Source organism: Leopardus geoffroyi, chromosome B1 (assembly GCF_018350155.1).
Source record: "Leopardus geoffroyi isolate Oge1 chromosome B1, O.geoffroyi_Oge1_pat1.0, whole genome shotgun sequence".
Classification (NCBI taxonomy): Eukaryota; Metazoa; Chordata; class Mammalia; order Carnivora; family Felidae; genus Leopardus; species Leopardus geoffroyi.
The window spans coordinates 44,643,949-44,665,683 of record NC_059327.1 but is presented as its reverse complement, the minus strand read 5'-3'; the positions used below and the strand labels follow the sequence as shown (position 1 = coordinate 44,665,683).

Sequence of the window (21,735 nt, the reverse complement as noted above, 5' to 3'; positions counted from 1 at the left end):
TTGTGAGAATTGCCAAAATGTGACACAAAACATGAAGTGAGCAAATGTTGTTGGAAAAAAATGTTGCTTTTAGGCTTGCTCATCACAGGTTGCCATGAACTTTCAATCTGTAAAAAATGCAATATCTGCAAAGTGCACTAAAGTAAAGAGTAATGTAATGAGATATTCCTGTGTAGTACTTGCAAGTAATACATCTTAACCATAAAGATACAGAAAGAAAAGCTATGTGGCCTGTTCAAAACACGGCCACAAATCCTTTGATTCTCCTCATTAAGAGGTAGTGGTTTAACTCCCCTCCCCAATCTGGACAGGTTTATGACTCTTTCAATCAATAGAGCATGACAGAAGTAACACTATGTGATTTTTAAGGCTAAGTCATAAAGGCTATGCAACTTATACCTTGCTTGAAGAAGCACTCACTCGTGGAACTCTGAGCCTCTTTGTAAGAAGTATGACTACCTTAAGGCTTCCATGCTGTAAGAAAGCCCAAGCTACATAGAAAGGACATGGGCAATCACTCTAGCAACAGTCCTAGCTGAGCTCAGTCACCAGTTACCCTGGTCCAAGAACCAGACATGTGTGTGAAAAAAATCTCCAGATGATTCTAGCCCCCAACCAACCATTCAAGTCTTTCCAACCACAATTCCAGACATTGTGAAGCAAAGATAAGTCATCTCTGCTAAGCTCTGTTCAAACTCCTGACATGTAAAACCTCTGAGTTGTTGATTTGTGCCACTGTTTTGGGGTGCTTTTTTATGGCAACAGATAAGTGGAAAAATTTGAAACTAAAGGGATGGATGGAAAACAATATACAAGTAGAGATTATTCAAAAGAACAATGGTGTACCTAGACAAGTATCAGACAAAGTATACTTTAAAGCAAGCAGTTATATTACATTCCCTAATGATAAAGCAATTGGTTCAACAGAAAAATATAGCAATATTAAATCTGTGCACACGTAATAACATAGCTTCAAAATGTATAAAGAAAAAACTGACAGAAATAAGGGAGAAAAATACAGATCTACGAATATAGTTGGAGATTTTAACATATGTCTTTGAGTATATTTTAAAGGTTTGACATATTCAGAATCTATTCTCTGATAACATTGAAATTGAACAAGAGATCCAAAATAGAAAGATAACTAGGAAATCCCTAGATGTTAAAAATTAAGGAGGGGCGCCTGGGTGGCGCAGTCGGTTAAGCGTCCGACTTCAGCCAGGTCACGATCTCGCGGTCCGTGAGTTCGAGCCCCGCCTCAGGCTCTGGGCTGATGGCTCAGAGCCTGGAGCCTGTTTCCGATTCTGTGTCTCCCTCTCTCTCTGCCCCTCCCCCGTTCATGCTCTGTCTCTCTCTGTCCCAAAAATAAATAAACGTTGAAAAAAAAAAAAAATTAAGGAATATACTTTTCTAATTAACCCATATGTCAATGAAAAAACAAAAACCTACCTTAAAATATCAAGCTTTTAGCCAGCAACAGCAACAAATACCATTAATACCATTAATAAAGAGAAAAGTCATGTCACAGAACAGTATCAGATATTTGCAATACATATGGACATTAAAAAATATTTCTAACTGTATGACAATAAAAATAACATCAAAAATTATTGGACACAACTAAAATAGATATAAAGAGAAACAACCCACTACATCCACCATAGTGACTAAAAAAACTTTTTTAACTGACAATACCAAGTGTTGGCAAGGATATGGAGGAACTAGAATTTTCACACACTGCTGGTGGATATGTAGATTGGTACAGACATTTTGGAAAATTCTTTGGAAGTATTTATTATAACACGTACATAACCTAAGACATAACAATTACACTCCTACTACACCCAACACAAATGTCCGTTAACAGTAGAATGAATGGACTCTCTGCTCCTCCCTGTTCAACAGACAGCCACTTCTGGTTCATTGCCAGCCACATCCCCGAGACATGATGGGGAAGGTTGGAGTAAACAGATTTGGCCATATTGGGCACCTGCTCACCGGGGCTGCTTTTAACTCTGGCAAAGTGGTTATTGTCATCATCAATGACCCCTTCATTGACTTCAACTACATGGTCTACATGTTCCGATATGATTCCACCCATGGCAAATTCAACAGCACAGTCAAAGCTGAGAACGGGAAACTTGTCATCAATGGAAATCCCATCTCCATCTTCCAGGAGTGAGATCTGTCCAACATCAAATGGGGTAATACTGGTGCTAAGTATCTTGTGGAGTCCACTGAGGTCTTCACCACCATGGAGAAGGCTGGGGCTCACTCAAAGGGTGGGGCCAAGAGGATCATCATCATCTCTGTTCTTTCTTATGATGCCCCCATGTTTGTGATGGGTGTGAACCATGACAATCCCTCAAGATTGTCAGCAATGCCTCCTGCACCACCAACTGCTAGGCCCCTCTGGCCAAGGTCATCCAGGACAAATTTGGCATCTTGGAAGGAGTCATGACCACAGTCCATGCCATTACTTCTACCCAGAAGACCATGGATGGCCTCTCTGGGAAGCTGTGATGTGATTGCCAAGGGGCTTCCAAGAACATCATCCCTGCTTCTACTGGCACCACCAAGGCTATAGGTGAGGTCACCCCTGAGCTGAATGGGAAACTCACTGGCATGGCTTTTCATGTCCCCACCTTCAACTTGTCAGTCATGGATTTGACCTGCCACCTGGAAAGAGCTGCCAAATATGATGACATCAAGACAGTGAAGCAGGCATCAGAGGGCCACCTCAAGGGCATTCTGAGCTACACTGAGGACCAAGTTGTCTCCTGAGACTTTAACAGTGACATCCACTCTTCCACCTTCAATGCTGGGGTTGGAATTGCCCTCAATGAACACTTTACTTGGTCAAGCTTATTTTCTGGTATGACAATGAATTTGGCTATGGCAACCAGGTGGTGTGTCTTATGATCCACATGGCCTCCAAGGAGTAAGAGCCCCCTTGGCCACCATCCCTAGCAAAAGCAAGAGAAGAGAGAGGCCCTCAGCTTCTGGGGAGTCCTTGCCCCAACTCATCCCCCAACACAGTGAGAGTCTCCTGACCTCTACACAGTTTCCATCCCAGACCCCCTGAAGAATGGGAGGGGCTTGGGGAGCCCTACCTTGTCATGTACTATCAATAAAATACCAAGCCAAAAGAAAAAAACCACATAGAATGAATGAATAAATTGTGTGTTTTATTCATACAATGGGATACCACTCAACCATGAAAACAAAATGAACCACCAAGGCATATAACATCATAGATGAACCTTACAAATATAATGCTGACTAAAAGAAAGCAGACACAGGAATACACACTTAATAATTCCAAAACTAATCTATAGTGATGGAAGTCAGAACAGTAGTTACTTTGCAATGGGACTGGGGAAAGAATTGACTGGGAAGGGACAATGAGGGAAACTTCTAGAACACCATATCTAGAGTGCCATATCTTGATCTAGGTGTGGTTACATAAGTGTATGCTTTGTAAAAATCAGTCAAGCTATACACTTAAGATTTGTGTGTTTTACTATGATTTATATTATACTTTAATTTTTTTAGTTTTTTTAAAAAACAAAGGGATAACAAACACAAAATTCAGGATAGTGGCCACTTTGAAGGAGAGGCCATGGTGTGGGATAGGAAAGAAGAACACAGACACTGTAAGTTTACATTCATGATGTACACAAATACTCTTTTGTATCAAATATTACATTAAATATGAATAAAAATTATTTTAGTAAAAGCAAATTACTCAAATATTTTACTTTTTTTCCTAAATGTTTATTTACTTTTGAGAGAGAGTGGGGGAGGGGCAGAGGATCCTAAGTGGGATCCTCACACAGCAGAGAGCTCTATGTGGGGCTTGAACTCATGAACCGTAAGATCATGACCTGAGCTGAAGTCGAACGCTTAACGGACTGAGCCACACAGGCACTCCACAAATATCCTAAATTCATGTGCTGAACTCAGAAGATTTTCTTTTTTTTTTTTTAATTATTTCTTAATGTTTATTTTTGAGAGAGAGAGAGAGAGAGACAGAGTGTGAGCAGGGGAGGGGCAGAGAGAGGGGGAGAGACAGAATCTGAAGCAGGCTCCAGGCTCTGAGCTGTCAGCACAGAGCCCGACGCGGGCTCAAACCCATGAACCATGAGATCATGACCTGAGCCAAGGCCGGATGCTTAACTGACTGAGCCCCCCGGGTGCCCCTGAACTCAGATTTTCTAAAGTGAAATTAATATAAATGACTTTCAGTGATACTTAAATACAGAAAGACAATGCATTAATATAACAAGTGTCCTCCTAGCATTGTGCTGGTTGTACCTTCAAGAGATCACCTTGTATGAGGTAGAGCAGTAAGAATGGCAGGCATTACTGAAAATATATACTCTCAGTTGGGCACTGTTGTGAATGCTTTGTATGCATCTAATTGTCACATAACCCTGTGAAGCCGGTACTGTTATCACCCCAATGTAACAGATGGGGAAACACACACAGGGAGTTCAAGTGCTTTGCCCATGGCCTCACAGCAGGCAGGCCGGAGGGCCAGCATGTGAAGGCTGGTTTTGAACTGCCCTCAGGTTTCAGAGCCTATTCCTTTAACCCCTGCACTGCTCTGCCTCTTGTAAGAGGCGCCCGTCTCTGATTTCCGGAAGTTCTCAACCATACCCAACTCCTGACAAGACCTGAAATGGAGTTCCAGAGTTCTATAACACCTGCCTCATAGGGAGGGGTGTTGTGATGTGTCCGTAATTACAAAGACAATGAATTATAATGTCATTAAAGCCAATAACAATAACAATAAACATGAAGCCCGCACTGTGCTACATTACAGACTAGATTTTAAAGTTGCCGTCATTGAACAGTTAACGTGTCTCTTAATTCCAGACCTCCACTAAGAAAGAGGCAACCTGGATACATTATCTTTCCTTTCCCAATTCTCTCCTGTCCTTTCCTGGCTTATGGCACCTACCACTTTAAACAATGCATCCAATTTATTCAAGATGTGTGCCTCACCTCTCCTCTGGGAGGATAGGATTTGTTTCTGATTCTTCCTCGCCTCCTTGTGGTGCGTGCTACTTAGACATAGTAGGTGCTTAGCAAAAATCTGTGTAATAAGTGTATACATAACATATAAATAAAGATTAGTTCAAACACCCCAGTTCCTTGTTAAAGCTTCTATGTATCTCTTGACCTTGTCCATCATATTCACTGCTGTGTCCCCAGGGCTTAGAGAGGAACCTGTAAACTCTAAATACTAAATACCTGTAAATCGGCAAATACTAAACACCAAATTTTGATTGAATGGATGAAAGTATGAAGGACAGACGATTCTCCCACATTGTAAAGTATCTGTATACCATTCCCCGTCTCTGGGAAAGGTCTCACTGACACTCCGGGTGGGTCAACATGTCTATCAGCTCAGAGGAATAAGGAATATACTGCTGCACTTCTGGGTCTTGGTGATGGAACGAATGAGTTTACAACAGAGTGCTGGGTAGCTGACCTGAGAGAAAACCTGGCACACCGGCCCGACCACGTGCAGTGATGGAGGTGGCCTGTCTTCAGGAAGTGCAGTGGGCAGTTCTTATCAGGCAGGCTTGGGGAAGGCTTGTAAATGCCTTGAGTATCTTTGAGAATTGGGTTTGTTTTCCAGCTTGATTGATATATAATTAGCATACCACATTGTATAAGTTTAAGGTGATAGACTTATATACTGCAAAATGCAACATTTACCACCATAGTGTGAGCTAACCCCTCCATCTTATCACATAACTGCCATATATTTTTTGTGGGGAGACCATTTAAGATCATGCTCATAGCAAAGTTCAAATATACGATACAGCATTTTAATTAACTGTATTAACGACAGTTAACTAACGGCATTTTAATGTGCTATAAATTTGATCCTTGAAACGTGTCCATCTTATAACCTGAAGTTCATACTCTTTGACCAACGTCTCCCTAATTCCCCCAGCTCCCCAGCACCTGGTTACCACCATTCTGTTTTTAGGAACTCAACCTTTTTCAGATTCCACCTATACATGGTTATGAAACATTATTTGTCTTCTCTGATTTATTTCATTTCGTATAATGCCCTCAAGGTCTATCCATGCTGTCCCAAACGGCAGGACCTCCTTCTTTCTTGTGGCTCAATCATATTCCATTATACATATATACACCACATCTTCTTTATCCATTCATCCATTGACGGTCACTGGTTTCCACATCTTGGCTACTGTGAATAAGGCCGCAGTGAATATGAGAATGCAGATTTTTGGGGTTTTTTGGAGATCCCGTTGTTGTTGTTTTTCTTTTGCATCCGTACCCAGAAGTGGAATTGCTGGATCATCTGGTAGCTCAATTTTTAATTTTTGAGGAACCTCCACAGTGTTTCCCATAGTGGCTGCACCAAATGACACCCTGCCAACAGTACACAAGGCTTCCCTTTTCCCCACATCCTTCCTAACACGTTATCTCTTGTCTTGTTGGTGCCAGCCATTCTAATAAGCGTGAGGTAGTATCTCTTCATTGTGGTTTTGGTTTGCATTTCCCTAATGATCAGTGATGTTGAACATCTTTTCATGTACCTGTTGGTCATTTGTTTGTCTTTGTAAAAAATATCCATTCGGTTCCTCTGCCAATTTTTTCATTGGGTTGTTTAGAGGTTTTTATTGGTGGTGGTGGTTTTGTTCTGCTTGTTGCGGGGAGGGGGGAGGTTCTGTGATTGAGTTGTATGAATTCTTTATATATCTTGAATACTAACCCCTTACATGATTTGCAAATATCCTCTCCCATTCCACAGGTTGCCCTTTCATTTCACTGGCGGTTCCCTTTACTGTGCAGAAGCTTTTTAGTTTGATGGAGTCCCACTTGCTTATTTTAGCTTTTATTCCCTTTGCTTTCGGTGTCAAATCCAAAAAATCATCGCCGAGACCAGAGTCATGGAGCTTACTCCCTATGTTTTCTTAAGGAGTTTTAAGGTTTCAGGTCTTACATTTAGGTCTTTAATCCATTTTGAGTGGACCTTTGTGTATGGTGTAAGATAGAGGTCCAGCTTCATTCTTTAGAATTTTCTTTCTTTGTCTAGTTAAGAAGCCCGGGAGCCTGGGCATCAAGCTCCACCATAGGGTCTGGGAAGAAGTTCCCTCTGCTGCCTCTCCTGCTCCACATCCATCTCTTGATTCCTTTGGTGTATTATTCTATCGCTGGGGAAAGCATGTGAGGGCCCTTTTTACACATGCAACATCACAAGTCAGGGGAAGCTATGCCTTGGGGCGGCTCTGAACAGCCATTTGAGGAAAGACTGTTCTTTCCTCCTTTGAAAAGCAGGCCTTGTTCTTCTCTTCCGGCTGTTAGCTGGACCTCGTTCCCCACTCAGCTCCTCCTTCCAGCCCAAAATACAGCTGTCTTGTCTCCTCTGCTCCCTACCCCGCCTTTCTTTCTGGTCTGCAGTGGGGGTAAAGCCAGAGCTTGCTCTCAGGAGCAGGAAGAATCCACAAAACCACCCCCAGAACCTCGGAGAAAGGCACCGGGACCAAGTGTTTCTTAGGGATTTGCTCAGCAGAACTATCAGAACCTGATACTCTGGTCCAGCTTGTCTGTTCATATCCTTTTATTGCAGAAGACCGAGTTCTGGACATCACCTATTTTGATGTCCCATACAAGGCTGGCTTAGCAAAGCCCCGAGCTTCTGTGTCCTCCCCACACCATTCCCTTGGCTAAGTGACATTTGGGGGCAGACAGTGGGAACAGGCGGGGAGCTGCGGAGACTGCAGCCTAAACCGCCCTCGCTCTCTGACTCTGAGACTCAAACCCCAGCGTCCGAGAAATATCATCCAGACACCTCCTTGTCTTCTGGAAGCATCTATCCGTTCTTAACACTGTGGGTGAGTTTTCATGGCACCTGTCTCCACCACTTTGGGCCTCTTCTTCCAGTGATCTCCATCTCGGCCTATTTTCTCAGGCTCGGTCTCCCCACCTCTGCGCACTCTGTCTCCTTGGGCTGCTGTCTGCGTCTAGGTCTTTGTGCGTCCGTCGGGCGCGGGTCCCGCGGCGCCGCCCCGTCCGCGCTCCGGGGGCCGCGGTGGAAAGGCCTGGGTGCGCCCCGCCGGCCGCGCCAGCGCTTTCATCCCGATCCAGGTGGCTGCAATCCAGTACAGGATTTACGGTGCCCTGACCCTGAGCCGTCAAGAAGGAACAGCCAGATTAATGGGGTGGGCGGGCTGGGGTAATAATCGTTTGTTTGATGTGACAAGCCTGATAGGCGTTGATTTACTTACAGACTGATGGGCTTTTAATTGAGCACCTCCATCCCAGTCACTTCAAAGGCAGGGGAAGTTGACAAGGGGCCCCTTTCACGGAGGGTGCGCGGTGACTGACAGCCCCCCTCTGCCGACGCTCCGCGCGGCCCACGATCGGGCCCGGCGGCCTCTACCCGGCCCTCTGGCAAAGTAACACATTTTCTGTGTAACTCAGAAATGGCCTTTTGTCTGCTGCCAGTGGGGGCAGGCCCTGCTGGAGGGCGGCGCGGCTCGCGGAAGGGCGACGGCCGGGAGCGGCGGGTGCGCGCGGGGCGGGTGCGCGCTCGGCCGGGGCGCGGGCTGGGCACCCTCGGCCTCCCTCGGGCGGCCGCTCGGTGCTCACGGCTCCTCGCGCGCCCGCCTCCCTCCTCCTCCTCCTCCTCCCCCTCCTCCTCCTCCCCCTCCTCCCCCTCCTCCTTCCACTCCCCCACCTCCTCCTTCTCCCCCCACCTCCTCCTCCCCCTCCTCCTATCCCCTCCTCCTTTCCCTCCTCCTCCTCCCCTTCCCTCCCCTCACTTCCTCTCCCTTCCCAAACCCCAGCTCGCATCACCCTTCCCGCCTCCTCCCACCCCTCCCCTTTCTCCTCCCACTTCCTCCTTCCTTCTCCCTCTTGAGAAGGACCCGAAAAGCTGGAGTCGGCTTCTGCTGTCCCTGGAGTGGCCTGTGCACACCAGTCCCCTCCCTGACCCTGGACAGCCACCCTGCTCCTGCCAGGCTGCAAGCTGCGAGGCCTTCAGATCGGGGCACCCTTGGACCTGGCCTCCTTCAAGAGGCAGGGGCACAGACCTCCGAGACTAAGGTCCAGCAGGACTTGCATCCGGTCCTCGTCTAGACGGTCTAGAAGAGGCTTCCGTAATATAGGCTTTATTCTGTTCGAAGTAATAGGAAATATCCTTTATCAGGGAAGTTCTGTCAAAATGGATTTGGGGTTTGTTTGCTTTGGGTTAAGTTCTGATTGACTGGCTGCTGAACTTGACTTAGGCGGGGAGGAAGACATGCCCAAAGCTCTCTGGTCACCTGCTGCTGGCCTGGCTGGGGTGGAGGGAATGGGGAGCAAAGAGTTGTGAAGGCTAGGACCCCACCTCCCCCCACAGGGCAAAGTCCCGGAACTCTTTAAGGGGTGGGGGCCTCCAAGCTTCCTCACTAGGTTGGGGAGGGGGGTGAGACCCCTGCCTGGAGGAGCTTCAGGCTCTAAGTCAAGCCTACGTTAGTAGTGACTGCCCCAGACGGCGGGCTAGGCCCATCCCCTGTGTTTTTCTCTTTTTCCCCTGTAGTAACATGTCCCAGCTCATGCAGCCAGGAAGGAAATGAGCGAGCAAGCACCTGGCTAGAAAGACAACAATAATAACTCACATTTGCATGGCATTATTTAGTTTGGAAAGCACTTTCACATATATTATCTTAATTGGTCTTTTAACTGTGTGAGGTAATAAGTATGTTGTCCTTATGCCCATTTAGACAGATGATAAAATTGAGATTCAAAGGATAACATGCTCCCAAGAGGCAAAATCAAGTCTCAAATTCAAGTATTCTCGCTCCAAGTCAGCTCCTTCCTTCCTTCCAGGAACCTCACTGCATCCCAGAGACTATTGCCCCGTTCCTTTTGAAGCTGCATTTTCTTGCACCAAACAGGTGGTTAATCCCTGTTTCCTCCTTGTTTTCTCTCTGCAGGCCCTTCCCTGGCTCTCCACTCTCCTGCTTTGGGTGTCCAAGGACAGGACCTCCAGCCTAGCTTCCCGAGGCCAAACCTCTCCCTCTCTCTCTGCCCCAAAAGCCACCTCCCAATCTTCCTGAGAGCCTGATGCTCCCTTAAAATCTGCTGCCCCCAGCTCTCCACTGTCCATTGTGAATCGGCCACAGGTGAGGCACCCGTTCTCAGCTATTAGAACATGTTCACTGAAGTTGTCCCCTGCCTACCATTTGAAGGTCCACTCAACAGACTCCTCTCAAAGCCAAGAAAACATGTGCTTCTCCTGACCTGCTGGAGGGGGAGTTTCTACCACAGGGCTGAGCACTAGGACAGAGGCTTCACAGAAGCTAATCATCTCTCCCTTCTCTCCCTCTGTGCCTTGGATGTGTTTCCACTGATGCACTTAATACCTCAAGATGTGGTTTGTTTACCTGTCGGTCTCCTCACTGGAGTCCAGTCCCTTAGGGCGTATCTTTTCATCTGACATCCCCAGGGCCCAACACTGAAATTTCGTGGAAATGAGTGTTGCTGGGACGGTCGTTGAAAGGCAGTGTAGCGTAGGGGTGAAGTCAGAGGGCCTAGGATCACATTCCCAGCTCCACTGCTTGCCAGCTATATAGCCTTTGGAGAAGTCGTTTAAATGTGGTATGCCTCAGTTTCCTCATCTGTAAAACGGGACAAAAACAGCACCCACCTCATAAAGTTACGTGAGGACTGAATGAGTTAACAACCTATCTCCTCTCACCTACAGTGCGCCATGATTTTAGATCCCACAAAGAAAGAAGGAAAGGCTGCGACACAGTCTGTGACACAGTGCTTTTTTAGCAGTGTCAGAGATGGTAAAAAAAAAAATGTTTAAAATGTCTGCATAAAACAGGAGAGTAACTACATACAATACATGCTATCTACGTGACAGCTACTGTCACTGTTGTTGAACTGCTTTCTCACAAAAGCCCCATGATGAGTGAGTTAATCCTCACTTCACAGATGAGGAAACAGAGATTTGGAGAGATGAAGGCTCTTGGGGCCAGTGAACCCTCAGCAGGCATTTAAACCTGCCTTTGAGGTGCAATAATCTACAGTTATTACAATAGCTGGCAGTCGCCCACCAAGCTACCAGGGAGTTAGGAGCTGGGTTTTGTTCTCAATTGCATTAGCTTTCCTTAATCTAAGTTTCTTCCCCCTCTGGTGTAATAACTCTGCTTCTTCCTCCCCCTCCTCCCTTGTACTTGGCTCTGATCTTGTTACTTTTCTGTTAATGGCTCCGGGTTTTACTGTATCCGCTATTTGAATGGTAAAGCGACCTCGAATCTCTTATGGAGGCAGGAGGGGTATAAATAAATAGAAAGGTCAAAATTCGCTTTTAAAGATGACGCATCGCAAGAAAAAGTGAGAGAGAAGATGCCCATGGTCGCACATGGGGACGTATATATGTGGACACCCTGAGTATCCACACCCGCAGTGCTAACTCCAGTGCTACCGCTGAGAGACTCTGATGCTAGGTGTCCCGACACAGTGCAGAACTCAGCTTGCCCCTCAAGCTGACTTATCTGTCACCCCACACTCAGTTTTTTTCCCATAACCCAGTGAGACGCTATAGAGTAAAGAGGTAGAGAGGAGCTGGAGAGGTTATGGGGGCTGGAGATAGCAAACTCTTCTAGGACCTTCTCTGGGGGCTGGAGGTAGCGAACTCTTCTAGGACCTTCTCTGGCTCTCCTTGGTACCTACCCCCCAAAAGAAGTATCCGCCTGAACAAGTGTTAAGTTTCTAGCTCACTATTGCAATGAGTCTGAGGCAAAGGAGAGCATCCCATTAGCTCCAAACTAAAGCAGTGTAAAAGGTGAGTATCACCTTAACATCAGAAAGGGAACCACCAAGATGTATTTTGTTTAGGGTTTTGCGGTCTCCCCACAACCGAGGCAGCCGAGGACCCATGGCTGTCAAGATCACAGAAGGATTCCACTTGCCACTTCTGCCCATCGCTTCACCAAGTGAGGAACCCCAATTTTCTACCTCTTCTGCCAAGCTTGTAATGTTCATGTTAAAAGATAACCAACAGAACAGGGCACAGTATTGTCCTGGGTTTTTGCCTCCCAAGTAGGGAAGCCACGGGCTGGCCAGAGAGTTGTATTTTGTGAATTCGCGTAGGTTTTTCGGGAAGGGATCAGGGTGGAAGGGGTCGTTCCAAAACCCCTCTCAACCCTCCCACATGACCTGAGACCAGAGAGGGGCTGCAAGCTGGGTGAGGAAGGGAGTTTGAGAAGGGCGATTGCACAGAGAGCTTTGCCACGGGAAGCAGTGAGAACATGCCATCCCTCAGTACCCCTGAATGAAGCCTACTGTTCTTCCTCCAAGACTGAATAAAAATGTATTCTACGCTCAGATCCACCAGACAAAGAAGGAATATAGCAACAAAGCAGGGGAGAGATGAAAATGGGCAGTCGGCTGTTCATTCACATACATGTAGTTCATCTGCAAGGCTTCCAAGAAAGCAGCCGCACACCAAATCCTTTCCGACGCTGCTGTATCTGAGCCTCCTGTGAGATAATCCTCTTAATGGAATATTTAAGAAATCGGATATAAATCACCAACCTTTTATCTCACCTGAAGATCCATGCTCCATTGGACGGATGGTGTATATGCCTCTCTCCATACGGATGGGTGCAGGTGACTTTTCGAGCGGAGGTGGCAATCTCTGCTTTTTTTATTTTGAAGATAGGGTTGTAAAGTTATAAATTTTAGAGATCAGAGCCCAGAAAACAGCTGCACCTAGAGACAATTAAAACACACATCCCTTGGAAAAAACCTTTTTTGTCATTTGCAACCAACAAAAATGCCTGTTATTGTGATGTGCTCATAAATAACTTGATTTTGGCATATGCTTTTGTACCAAACAGAAGATGAATAAATTAAATTTGATTTACAACCTTTTTCATTTTTATTAGCACTGCTCTGAAGAGTTTATGTAAGGGACGTGCCAGAGCAGTTATGCCAAATGTTTTAAGGCGTTGGTATTGATATTATATAAATTAAGGTGTTTTAATTTGCATTCTTTAATTAACTAAATACTGGCAGAAAAATAAAACACAAGGGCAGCCCTGACTTATTGCCTCTGTTAAACTGCTGACGTCTCTGAAAAGATGCTTTAAGTAATCCAATTCATGCAGAGTGGGGGAGGAAGGGGTATTAACACTCTCTTATTTGGCAAAACACATTGGAGTTGAAGAAACCAATATCCTGCTTTGTTTGCACAGTGGTTGAGGTGGTGGGCGTGTTTTTAGACAGCCTGCGTTCGTGTCCCCAAGGAAGAAGTTGACCAAATGTCTTAACTATGCACCCTGCCCAGGTCTGAGCGGAGGGGCCAAAGGGGAGCCCAGCCCTGCCACTGGGTATAAGCAGGTTCCTGGGTGCAGGGTCCTGCAGACCTGGGCTATATCACTGCCATTCTAAAAAGAGACAAGCTGGTTGAATTAATCCAGTAGATCCCATGTCAACATGATCATGTCCAGAAACCACGGAGAGAAATCGTCAGATTCTTCAGCACAATGAGCTGCTTCTGATCAATGCTTCCAGTCACACATAGGCCTCAAACTAAAAAAAAAAAAAAAAAAAAAAAAAAAAAAAAGTTTTCTAAAAATATATGCTGGGAGTACTTCAATTCTTTTCCATACCCTGGGTCCTGTCGTCAGCTCCAGAGACTTTCTTTTTTTTTTAATTTTTTTTTTTTAATGTTTACTCATTTTTGACAGGGAGAGAGAGAGAGAGAGCATGAGCAGGGGAGGGGCAGAGAGAGGGAGACACAGAATCCGAAGCAGACTCCAGGCTCTGAGCTGTCAGCACAGAGCCCAACCTGGGGCTCGAACTCACAAACTGTGAGATCGTGACCTGAGCCGAAGTCGGACGCCCAACCGAGCCACCCAGGCACCCTTCCAGAGACTTTCTTAAAACTCACTCTTACAGTGAGGACGGTAGCTTCTTTCTCATCGGAGTTAGGATAAATTTTTCCCTTCTTTACTCTTCATTTTTGCTGTTTCTCCTCTCCTGAGGATCAGATCAACCCTGGTAAGATTTCATCTCCTGTGATTCTCCCTCCAGACTTGAAGAGAGGGGGATCACAATTTCCCACGTCAGCCGTAGGAAAGAGATTTCTCCCAAAACACAGGTGTAGAACATGTTATTTCTCTTCCCTAAAGCCACAGGAGAAAGAGCCATCTACAAAACAGCCAATACTGTTCTGTCGACATTTTTAGGGTGTCCAACTTGCATTCTCTGCCTGGACCATGAGTCATCATGTCAAGGCTGGAGGTCTCGGGGTCTCACAGACACCTGTTGAGTTGGCAGGAGACATCATACAGGGAGCGGGGGGGGCTGGGGAGCAGGGCTCACCTCTCTCCTGGCCCCCACAGTGCACACTCACATACAGTATAATGTCTTTTGAGGAAGCAGGTCAAGGGCAACCCCCAGCCCAACTATCCCGGCCTCCAAGCACTGTCGTTAGGCAAAGTCCCCACCCTAGTTTTCTTCCTGATGCTTTTTCTTGACTTGCTCCAGAAATAAAGGATGAGTTCCAACTTTGAGGAAGGAAACTCCTGTTCTCCTTTGCCAGCATCCTATCCCCCCCGGCCCACCCCCTCCAAAAAAAATCGCACTTTCTTGTCGTTTCCCATCTTGCAGCTCTGTCAGTTGTTTTAAAACAACTGTTTTAAAACATGTCTCCTGTCATAAATAAGATTGTCATTATGCATTTTGACTGCAGTGGTGAAAAATTCACCCAGCTTCGAGAGAGGGGAGGGACCTCCGAGAGGCCCTTCAAGCCTGACGCAGAACAGGAGCGAAGGAACAAAAAAGGAAAAGGACACAGTCTGCTCATCGTTTTGAACTATGGTCGTTTTTTTCTGGGTTTGGCTGTTTGGGCTGGTTTGTTGATTTGGGTTTTGTTTAATCATGTGTTTGCTTGTTTGTTTGTTTGTTTATGGAAATTAATGAGAAAAACAAAGACAGCCTGGAGGAAAGGGGTTGTGTTGAACCTATAAATGACAGGCCCTGGGAGATCTGGAAGAGCTGCCTTGGGATGCCTGAGGGAAGTTCTTCAAGATGTTAGAATTCTAGGGGCTCCTGGGTGGCTCAGTCCATTAAGCATCCAACTTCAACTCAGGCCATGATCTCACGGTTCATGAGTTCAAGCCCCACATCGGGCTCTGTGCTGTCAGCACGGAGCCCACCGCAGGTCCTCTGACCCCCCCCCCTCTGTCCTATCTCTCACTGCCCCCCCCCTCAAAAATCAATTAACATTAAAAAAAAAAAAAGAGAGAGAGAGATGTTAGAATTCTACTTTAGACATCCCGAAATGTAAATGTATCCTGATTCTAAGAGCTTACCAATGGTCTGGTCCCGATGGTTCTTCCTATTGCCACCATTGCCATACGGTCAAGGTTACTAACAAAAAGTGAGCTTTGACTCAGCCACCCAAAGGAGCCCAGGCCCAAGACAGGAAGTGAGGAGACCAGACTAGGGCTCACTCTGTGAGCCTTTGCAATGAAAAGCTGCACCCCTTGTTGAGAAATCACATATACATACCCTTCTGTACCTTTGAATTTGGCAGGTAATACCTATTCAGAGACACAAACAAAAAATAAGAATAAAATGAAGATTACCTATCTGCCTTGGTGAGCACTTGACTAACAGTGATTGATTTCATGATTCGATTTCCTCTGACGTGTCACGGGGCTCATTCTGGAAATTCATGGTTGGCACTGGAGATAAATCTTTACTGATGTTACCAAAACCATTTCATGTATTGTCTTGGACACAGACCTTTGCTTTTCAGTGAACATAAACAAGAAAGGTCTAGACAATACAGAGCTCTTAGTAGGGCTCACTTACTAGAAAGTTTGCTGTATTAAAAGACGTATTGGTCGATGCCTTGGACTCTTTTAGCCCGGACTTAAATATCCTGCTCGCCCTTTTTCTCCTACTAAATGAGGGAGCAGGTGGGAAAAGGAGAAGGCAGAGTCACAAGAAGCACGAACGTTTTCTTAAATCCAAAGATGGAAACGAGCCTTTCAAGTTCTCCAAATGAATGTAAGCAGAAGGTCGGGGGAGTGTCCCCCACATTTTCTTGCCTCAGCTGAACTTCTAATTCACTACAAGTCTGTCCTCCGAGCCTTCTTAGAGGGAGCTTGGTTTCAATGCATGTAGCAACTCTACTCCTAGGAATTCTGCACTATAGTTATATTAGCACACATGGAAAGTGATATATATTGTATACATGGTAATTCACGACAGCAGCAAGACCAGAATCCATTCACATGTTCACCAGTAGGGGACCAGTCACATAAACTGTGGCACATCCATGTAACAATGCCAGGAAACTAAAAAATAAATAGATGTGAGGCAATCTCCAAAATATATTAATTAAAAAAAAAAGGCGGGGCACCTGGGTGGCTCAGTTGGTTAAGCGTCTAACTTTGGCTCAGGTCATGATCTCACGGTTCGTGAGTTCGAGCCCAGCATCGGGCTCTGTGCTGACAGCTTGGAGGCTGGAGTCTGCTTCAGATTCTGTGTCTCCCTCTCTCTATGCTCCTCCCCTGCTCACACTCTGTCTGTCTCTATCTCTCAAAAATAAATAAACATTAAAAATTAAAAAACAAAAAGCAAAGGTGGAACGGTTTTTTAATAGGTCACCATTTGTGTATAAGAGAAGGAAGGAATATACAAGTATTTGCTAATATACATACAAAATATCTCCGGAAGGATGGACCATAAACTCATAGCACTGATACGCTGGGAAGAGAAATCAGATGGGGGAGGGGGGTACATTTTCACTGCACATTCTCATAGCTTTGGAATTTGGTGCCATGCTTCATCGTAAATAAATAAATGCATTTTTCAATAAAATAAAAAATAATTTAAGTCGCTTTTAAAGGGAGTTCATTATGTAAATCCCCACTCTGAATGGACCACTATACTTGGATACTTCTGGCCACGGGCTCAGTGGGGACCCCGCCTCTCAAGTTTCCTTCTCTGAGCTGAGGCTGGCAGAGGGCCATGGAAATAAACACTCCTTGAAATTGTTCTGACATCTTGGAATTTGGTTTCATCAAATACAACCAGTGATAATTGAGCCACTGCCTGAGCGGCTCTCCCCTTTTCTCTAATTGTATTTGCTGAAATGAGTTTGAAGCAGCACATCCGCCAGCTGGGAGACCAGCTTAGAGAGGGGCATGCTTTGGGCACGTTTAAAGGCTTACCTGCCAGAAGTGGGGGCCCGTAGAAGCATCATCACCTTCATGGCTGAAGCACAGGGAAGGGTCAGAAGCAGGTGTGACACCAGAAGCCGTGCAACCAAGATTCTCACAGTCAGCTACTTACCAAGGAAGACCTTCTGGAGGACCTGAGGTGCCCATTGGTTCCAGTCAGGGGAAATTCCGCACATAGCACTAGGACGTGTGGGTGAGCATAGTCCCTGCTTCCCTTTCTGGGGGCTTTGCTCTCCTCTCAAACTCCCCTTATACCTAAATAAGTACACGAACATTCCCAGGATGGTGTATACTGAGTGCTGGTGCTCAGTAAATGTTAGTGGATCTGAATTTAACTGAGCAAACACACTTAAGAACACTGGGTAACTAAACTATGGGGTCCTAAGCAGGATTTAAGGTCAGCCCTCCTGACATTTTTTTTTTTCTTTTTTTTTAATCTTCAAAAGAAGCACACAGATGCTTCCCTTCCCTTGCTCTGGTCCTTACCCACCTGGGGATCACCACAGGCCTGTGCCTACCAAGTGGTTAGTAAACAGCCATTGAATGAATTAATTCAATCCAATTTGATTAATCAAATTGAAGGCCCAAAGGGTCAAAGTGGTCAAGGGTGAATGCCCAGGGCTGAGGTTGATGCCTGGGCGGGGCAGAGGAAGGGAGTGGAGCTTCAAAAGCACACCTACTCCCCCTGCTCTCCCAGGCCAGCCCTGCCCATCTCCCCGGGGGCTGATAGCAGATAAATGAAACCACTTCTTCAAAGCACCCTGCTCAAGGACCCGGATCAAACACTAGGGCTTGAAGATAAGCTTCAACCTACATTTCCTTTTGTCCATTCCTTCCCACCACATCTCCAAAGGAAATTCTAGGGGGAGGAAAAGTCGTTAATTCCTCCTTTCATCAAAAGGAGTTACCTCCCCATCTACACTGCCATGGGCCCAGATAGGAGAACCGGGAGGCCTCTTCTCACGCCCTGCCAGCCTTCTCTGTATGACTCTGAGCCTCCCCCATAAAACTCTCAGAACCTGTTTCTTCATCAATCCAAAGGGATGAAAACACCTGCCCAAAACAACTCAGAAAATTGTTGGGGGGGGGGAGGGGTGGATGAGGAGCACAAACACAGATTTGAGAAAAGATTCTTTCACACATGTATATAGTTGACATTTTGAAAAACACCTTGAGGGGTGCCTGGATGGCTCAGTCGGTTAAGCGGCCGACTTCGGCTCAGGTCATGATCTCACAGTTTGTGAGTTCCAGTCCCAGGTTGGGCTCTGTGCTGACAGCTCAGAGCCTGGAGCCTGTTTCGGATTCTGTGTCTCCCTCTCTCTGACCCTCCCCTGTTCATGCTCTGTCTCTCCCTGTCTCAAAAATAAATAAAACGTTAAGAAAAATTAAAAAAAAAAAAAACCACCTTGAATCTTTTGGTGAGTCCAGTGAGGTGAGATGTAAAACATAGGCGCTCTATAGGTAAAATTCTCATCCATTCAGCAGCAAACATTTGCTGGGCACTTATGACCTTCAGACTGCCTAGATTCATATCTCAGCCCCACCTCTTACCAGCTGGACTTCGCAAGTTCCTTAACCCCCACATCCTCCGCTGTCATGAAACGGGATAAGAGAGGACTGCATAGCGCTTCTGGATTAGGATTAGGTGACAAACTGCGTGCAAAGTGCTTGCAACAGCGCTTGGCCCTCCATGTTGGCTACCGTGAGGCTATTGCTAGGCAATAAGAATACAAAGAGGCTGCTGCAGACAACTCAGAAGCACTCACAGTCGCAGGGGACAATGGACAAGTAAACAAACAAGGGCAGATGCTATGTGATAAGAGTAATAATAGAACACAATAGGACTGTGAGGACACAGAGAAGGGAGCTACTTGCCTGGGCTCCTGGCAAGGCTGGCTGTTCTCACCCCTCGGGCCCTCTCTGGCCCCGGGCTGTGTCTGAAGCTGGGGACAGGGCAGACGGCGGAAGTGCCTCCTGGTGCCCTGAGTGGGGTGCTCTAAATCAGGGCTCCTGGCCAAGGCAGTAATTGCCAGCCGCTGAAAGATATTAAGCGCCAGGGAGGAAAACCAAGTTCTCTATGAGGCAGACTTCTCAGAGTTCTTACAGCTTGTAAAAAAAAAAAAAAAAAAAAAAAAAAAGTAAATAGTTACCCAGTGAGATATTATTTCATATTGTTGCCATTAGGGTTTGAGTGTTATGCAGAGAGAGGCGATCATTCAGGCAATTCCGCCTCAGCGAGGACTGAAAACTTCACATTAACCCCACACAACAAATCCACCACCTCCAGCTCTCAACCTGACTCAGGCATTTTTTCCTGGGTGGCGAATGTTATGTAAATTGAAGGAGTGAACACAATCCATAAATATTCAGAACTTCCTAAAGGATTTTCTTGATGGCTTCTGGGGGGTGGTTGTTTTTTTTTTTAAGACGTGTTTGACAGGAGGCTGGGGGAGGGGTACTTTCATTTTGGTCGCATTCTGGAACAGTTGGGGTCTTCCGGGCAATCTCCAGTGCCTAGTCGCTGGGACTGCTCAAGGAATCAGTGGGTACACGGCCATCACTTACCTGGGACTCTCCTTTGTACCAAGCACTGAACACGTGACACACATTGTCCACTTTTGGCCTCCTGACTCCGAGGTGGCCACTCTTACATTTTACACATGGGGAAACGGAGGGAGGTTGACTTGCCTTGACCTACCACAGTGCATAGCTCAAGAGAGACCTGGCTCTGAAAGACCTGATTCCAAGTGACCTCTCTGCCACTCAGACTTTGGGGAAGGGACTAACCTCTCCAGCCTCACTCTCTTCGTTGGAAATGGGGATGAATGATAACCGTAGCACCTAATGCTTCTCCAGAGCCTGACGCACTGACAGTGGCAGGGGGCATTCCCCAGCGCCTTCCCCCCATCCTATCTTAATGGTGGATCCTGGAGACAGGGAGGCTCCTTAACCATGCATCAGCCACTTTTCTGTCAGGCAAGGACGGTGTGCCATATGTCCCGTCCAACATCTTGCATGGACTTTTCAACCGCTCGGACTTTTTTACAATGCTCTGCCCACAGCTGACCCTCAAAAAATATGGCACAAATGAACACTGAGCCTTATTCTCTCCCAGGTGGCAAGCCATTCCTTTGAAAACTGTCCCTGCTTTAGGCCACTGGGGCCCCATTTAGGGCTCTATAGGCTAGCACTTCAGCCAAGTGAATGTCAAATACTGATCGTAATAGTCATCTAGTAGTGTTTTAATTAGGCCTCTGGCCTGGTTAAGTATGATTTTCCATTTTCTCTCCTAAGACAACTGGATGGATTCAGCCAGAGAAGCCATTCTGTGCCAGCACCCTGAAAGGGAGGGTGTCCCTCTTCCCTTGCTGGCTCTTTCTAGGAGAGGGAAATAGGCCTGGTCTGGCTTTAAAGCTGTCAGGCATCCACTGTTTCTATCTGTGATCACTGCTGTAAGCTAAGGGCTTGGGTTGGTTTGTTTGGGTTTTCGTTTGTTTGTTCTGTTGTCTTGTTGTTGTTGTTTTTATGACAGTGTATTACTACCTAGGCAAAGGGCTCACCTTCCACCCTGAGCCTGGCCATTCTATTCTTACCTCCTCCTTTCTCCCTTCCTTTCAATCACTCACTACCTTTTTCTTCTCTTGTCTTCTCCAAACAGAGTAAATATTCCTCTCCCCTCTCTCCTGTCTGCTGCCTTCTGCCCCTCTTTCCCTTCTAAATACCTCTTCTCCCTCCCCTCCCCTTTGCTCCCAACTGATTTCCCATTAATCATCCCTAACACACATCTGCTTGGGTCCTGGAAGGATTTCTTGGCTGGCTCTCACAGCTGGGCTGGTTACAATAATCAAGGAGTTTTTCATCTCTCTGCCTCCTAGGTCTCCTCTCTCCCCAGCCCAGCCTCCTCAGAGTGCCTATAGAGTCCCACCCCTTTCCCACCTTGCAAGGCTTTCTTCTGTTCTCGGTCTGTGTAGCAATCTCCCCAAGGCCAAACAGCCCTGTAGGTTACAGGAGCCTTGCAGTGGACTCTTAGATGTGGTATTGGCAGCAGCAGTGATGTCAGAAAGCACAGAAGCTGGCATGAGAAAGGAGGGAGGTGGCACAGAGACCACCATGCCAATGGGACTACCCCCCTTCCTGTCCCCCTCTTGCTGCAATACGGAATACACCTCCCAGCCAGGCCATCCCTTAGCATTCACCTCACCCTGATTCTACCAGTATTCAAACTGGGGTAGGAAGAGCCTGTGTCATTTCTAAGAGGTCTTAAACGTACTGCCCAATAAACAGCAGGGATGCAGGGAGTACATTTAGTTTAGCATGTGATTGATAAGGCCTGGGAGTGGTGCCCGCTGTCTTCTTTACTGAGCATGATACATGTACGTGACTGCTATTTGTTATTTCCGTGAGAGTTATTTCGTTCTGTTTGAAGAACCCCTTTGAAATCACCTATCCCCGTCTTGGGTTCTCATGTTGTCTCAAGGCGTAGATCAAC

The 21,735-nt window shown here is 46.3% G+C and overlaps 2 long non-coding RNA genes and 1 pseudogene across 3 annotated transcripts; 2 read left to right on the top strand and 1 right to left on the bottom strand.

Annotated features, from left to right (window-relative positions):
- Positions 1–1,838: 1,838 nt before the first annotated feature.
- On the top strand, positions 1,839–3,174 carry LOC123582799 (annotated as a pseudogene).
- A 2,647-nt stretch (positions 3,175–5,821) lies between these two features.
- On the bottom strand, positions 5,822–8,686 carry LOC123589137. Its single transcript, XR_006708179.1, has 2 exons — positions 8,277–8,686; positions 5,822–8,175 (listed from the first exon to the last, which is right to left on the bottom strand). It is a non-coding gene; the product is annotated as an uncharacterized LOC123589137 (long non-coding RNA).
- Positions 8,687–8,825: 139 nt separating this feature from the next.
- LOC123589133 lies at positions 8,826–12,913 on the top strand. 2 transcript variants are annotated; one of them, XR_006708178.1, is made up of 3 exons: positions 8,826–9,149; positions 9,969–10,157; positions 11,881–12,913. It is a non-coding gene; the product is annotated as an uncharacterized LOC123589133 (long non-coding RNA). The 2 variants fall into 2 exon arrangements; XR_006708177.1 differs by having other exon boundaries at positions 8,828–9,096.
- The last annotated feature ends 8,822 nt before the right edge of the window (positions 12,914–21,735 follow it).